Raw genomic sequence first — 5,282 nt, 5'->3', positions numbered from 1 at the left:
AGACGACAAGGAGGGAGGGCGCGTGTATATGGTATCAGGCTGATGGAGTATTCTGCCTGCGGGGAGGCACGCCTCGTGGGTGCGCTACGTCACATGACGGTGCCGTCCGTTGGCATCCCACACGGCGCTCTTTTTTTTCCCACGCACGCAAGCACCTACCTGGCCCCGGTCGGCTCGCGGCGCAGCCGAGCTGGCATAAATGACTGCCTGATTGGCTGACCTCCCTCTCACATTGTATGGTGCACATTCCTCTGGTGCACGTATCGCAAGGGCCCAGTATGGTGGATTCTTCTCCCTTCCCAGGAGCGTTTGCTTTTGTGCAACTGTGACAGCACGTTTGGTAGGTTTGAATCGGAAATTTGATGGCGATGTTTTCAGCATCTGATTACTCATGTTTGTTTTGGTCGTAATTGTTTGCGAACCCCTCGAGATTTGTGGTCAATAAGCCTATTTTGACATTTCGCAAGTTTGTGAGGTTTGGGAGAGCTCGCTTACCGCGAGGTCAAAGACTTTCCAACGAATGAAGAACCTTGCGTTGGTACTCATATTTGCATCTACTACTTCCGTCTCATAATATACGTTCTTATATTAGGAGACGAAGGGAGTACTTTCTTAATAAAGAAACGTGATTGCGGAGGACGCTTTTATTACTTCCTTTGGTTTTAGAAAACGACAAAGCTAAAATCCCGCCGACTGGCTGTTTGCAACAGATCCGCATGATCGCGCTGCCGTCCGATTCGAATCCAACGTCGCGCGTTGTCTGTTCCGCGCGAAGCGCGCGTGGCAATAACCGTTACAGCGTTTTGCTGTCAATGACAAGCGGGCCCTGCCGAAACCTCCCCTCTCGCCCAATGCCCACGATCTCCACTCCCCCCTCTTTCCCTTCGCCCGCATTACTTCTCCCCCCCCACTCGCGTTGCGGTGTGTATTCGAATCCCCTCTCGCTCCCCTCTCCCTCGTCTGTGACGGTTGCTAGTGGTGGCGTGGTACGGTTCGCGACGGACGGCGTCTGAATCTGCGGTGAGGAATGCATTTCCCCACCCCCCTTTGTCTTCCTGTTTTTCTCCGCCGGTATGTTTCCGCCGTTCTGCCGCTGATTTTTGGTGTTCGGAGCCTCCGAATCCGGCCGGTTGTTGTTCCCATTAGGTTGGATTAGGTTAGTTTAGGCTGGCTTCTAGATTCTGAATCGCATTCCCCACCCCCTCTGTCTTCTTGTTGCTCCGCCGGCATGTTCCGCCGTTGATTATTGGTGCTCGGACCCTCCGAATCCGGCCGGTTGTTGTTCCCATTAGGTTAGATTAGGTTGCCTTCTAGTTTCAGTTGAACATGGCTGTGAAATTTGGTTCAATTTTGTGCGAAATTGGCCGGCTGGTGGGTGTCGATAGGTTTTCGTGGTGGATAAGCGTGGTCGGTTCTACTATGGATTTTCCCACCCTTTTTTTTCTTCTGTTGGTGTTGTGGATGTGGATTTTTAGGACATGCAATAGTGTTTGGTGTTTATGGATTTTAGGATGTGCATTAGTGGTTGTGGATTTGAACAGTAACCCTAAGTTCATTCCCAAAATGTTGTTATGTCAGATTTGTTTGATGTGTTCTGTCTATCGATTAGGCTTGTGACGCTCTAATTACCATGTTTACAATGCTTGAATTACCGGTGTTGTTTGTTCTGTTTAATTATCATGATGATGATATTGAACTTGCCAATGACATTGCACTCAAATTACCAGATGCTGAAACACTGCTATTATCGGTGTTGTTTGTTATGTTTAAATTATCATGATGATGGTATTACACTTACCAATCACACGACACTCAAATTACTAGATAATGAAACACCGCTATTTTTATGATTGGTGTTGTTTCTGTGCCTAAATGTCCAGTTGGTCGGTAATTTTCAGTGGTGCAATCGTGCTCTCATTACAAATTGTTTTTCAAACAGCTACATTCACATTAGGTTGTGTTTTTGGACTGCAGCCCCGTGATTTTATGCTTTGTGCTTTTCTTTTTGAATATCCCCAATGATGATGTGTAAGCAGTTACCATTATCATGTTACCGTACTTACCAGTATTTTTCTAGTCTAACTACATGCAGCACAATGCTCATTTCTTATTCAATGGTCTGGTAGTTTTTTGTGTTCTTACCGGCATCATTTTTGTGATTATTAATGACCATGTGTCAATGCTCATTTTATCAGGGGTAAATTGGCTGTACATCATCAAATTGATGCCGCCTTTCTCACTTACCAATATAAGTGTGCCTCAGTTATCAGTTGCATATGCTTTAATATACCTGTGTCATTTGTTTTGCTATAGTTTAGCAGGTGTGGCACCGTCTTTGTTTTTTAACCAGATTATTTTTTCTGTAAACCAAGTGCATTTTGCTCGATTTATTTCTCATGGTCATGATAATCTTTTTTGTGTCACCATGAACCACAATGATATGTTTATCAGCTGTATTATTGCTTTGTCAAACACCAGTTTATAAATGTTGCTACTAATTGTGATATAATTTTTTCATAAGTCATCTAATTGGTTTCATTCGCTTTCTTTTCGTTCCTACGTGACATGGACACAATGCCGAGGAAGCGCAAAGGAGATGGTGATGGAATTGATGAGGTTCCTTCGAAAAAGGCAAAACGCCCTCCTCCGCGGAACAAAGCCTCACCCAGCTCGCTTCTTTTAGCATGCAAAGACATGAATGATGACAGGAAGGTTTCTATTGATGAGATGGACTTCACAAGCCTTCAGAATATCTAGTGTGACCATCTCTTCCACAATATCAATGTATGGCTTGCTGATCTGTACAATCCAGATTCTCATGAGGTGGTCGTACCAGGGCGGGGAAGGCTTCCGGTTAATGAGGAATATGTGCATCGCGTTATGGGCGTGCAGTGTGGAGGGGAGGATGTCCCTTACAACCTCCCTACTGAAGCTGATATTGAGTTAGAGCTTGAGTTGTTCGGCGAACTTGGATATGCCCCTAAAATGACTGATCTTGTTGATCTCATAAAGGGTTCTGTAAATGCTGATGATACTTTCAAGCGTATGTGGCTTTTGCTTGCTGGGAATACAGTCATTGCCCCGGCCACCTCCAACAAAGTCAGCCCTAGATGGTATGCTGTGCTGGTAAGTGGTTATGTAATTCTGTCATTTTCTTTCTTGTGTGCCTGATAACTTTACTGTATGTCAGTGTGGTAACTTTCATAGTTTTTGTGTTCCATTCGGTGAACCTCGGTTTCTTTGTTTTCAACTTGTAGCGTGACATCAATGGTATTAAAAATCTCAATTGGTCCAAATTCATCACTGACGAATTACACCAGGCGCTGCTGAAACACAAGCCTACCAGGGATTGCCTTCTCTTCTACAATGTAAGTGATGGTGCTTTCCTCTTACCTTCTTTTTTGTCATTTGTCATCTTTTTGTTATTTGTCTCTGATTTTGTTCGTGTATACCATGACGCTTGTTCTGGTGATGGTGGTGGTGGGTTGTTGTTGTTGTTGTTCCCCTGGTTCTGATTCTGGACTAGTAGCTGCATCAGGGTATTCTACCGTTGGATCAACTGAGTGAGCTTCGGCAGGAAAGCAAATCCATTTTCACGTCTCAGAGGCATCTGATGGGTTTAGAAAAGATGAGAAAACAGAATAGAATGAGATCTAGAGGGAAAACACTACCCATATGCACATGAGACAAAAACAATCATATCACTTCAATCAATTCAAACAAGGACATACAATCGGTCTAACTATCGTTACAAAAGTGCTCGAACTATACTATATACATGGGGGAATACTACTACTGATATGGTGGTCGACTAGAAGTTTTAATCGGTGGAAGACTCCATGATATCTGCTCTAGCTTCATCAACATAGTCATCATCACTATCATCAGGGTCTGAGTCGGTGTCATCGATGATGATGTAGTCCTCCGAACGCATGGAATCGTCGTTTTCTCCTCCTGGCGCGGGGTCTCCCATGAATACTCCTAGCTTCCTCGTCAAATCGTCATTCTTCTCCACGAGTATCGTCATTTCCTCCTCATATCCATCGCGTGTAGACTTGAGTTCTTCCTCCAGCTCCGTGATCCTGGTCATTGAAGGAAATATGCCCTAGAGGCAATAATAAAGTTATTATTTATTTCCTTATTTCATGATAAATGTTTATTATTCATGCTAGAATTGTATTAACCGGAAACATAATACATGTGTGAATACATAGACAAACATAGTGTCACTAGTATGCCTCTACTTGACTAGCTCGTGAATCAAAGATGGTTAAGTTTCCTAGCCATGGACAAAAGAGTTGTCATTTGATTAACGGGATCACATCATTAGGAGAATGATGTGATTGACTTGACCCATTCCGTTAGCTTAGCACACAATCGTTTAGTATGTTGCTACTGCTTTCTTCATGACTTATACATGTTCTTGTGACTATGAGATTATGCAACTCCCGTTTACCAGAGGAACACTTTGTGTGCTACCAAACGTCACAACATAACTGGGTGATCATAAAGGTGCTCTACAGGTGTCTCCGAAGGTACATGTTGGGTTGGCGTATTTCGAGATTAGGTTTTGTCACTCCGATTGTCGGAGAGGTATCTCTAGGCCCTCTCGGTAATACACATCACTTAAGCCTTGCAAGCATTGCAACTAATGAGTTAGTTATGGGATGATGTATTACGGAACGAGTAAAGAGACTTGCCGGTAACGAGATTGAACTAGGTATTGGATACCGACGATCGAATCTCGGGCAAGTAACATACCGATGATAAAGGGAACAGCGTATGTTGTTATGCGGTTTGACCGATAAAGATCTTCGTAGAATATGTAGGAGCCAATATGAACATCCAGGTTCCACTATTGGTTATTGACCGGAAACAGTTCTAGGTCATGTCTACATAGTTCTCGAACCCGTAGGGTCCGCACGCTTAACGTTACAATGAGAGTTTTATTATGAGTTTATAAGTTTTGATGTACCGAAGGAGTTCGGAGTCCCGGATGAGATCGGGGACATGACGAGGAGTCTCGAAATGGTCGAGACGTAAAGATCGATATATTGGACAACTATATTCAGAGTTCGGAAAGGTTCCGAGTGGTTCGGGTATTTTTCGGAGTACCGAGGAGTTACGGGAATACGGGGGAGAAGTATTGGGCCTTATTGGGCCATACGGGAAAGAGAGAGGGGCTGCCTAGGCAGGCCGCGCCCCCCCCCCAAGGCCTAGTCCGAATTGGACTAGGGGGAGGGGCTGCGCCCCCTCCTTCCTTCCCTTCTCCCTGCCCCTTC

This window comes from Triticum aestivum, chromosome 6B (genome assembly GCF_018294505.1).
Source record: "Triticum aestivum cultivar Chinese Spring chromosome 6B, IWGSC CS RefSeq v2.1, whole genome shotgun sequence".
Lineage (NCBI taxonomy): Eukaryota > Viridiplantae > Streptophyta > Magnoliopsida > Poales > Poaceae > Triticum > Triticum aestivum.
Note: the sequence above shows the minus strand (reverse complement) of the source record.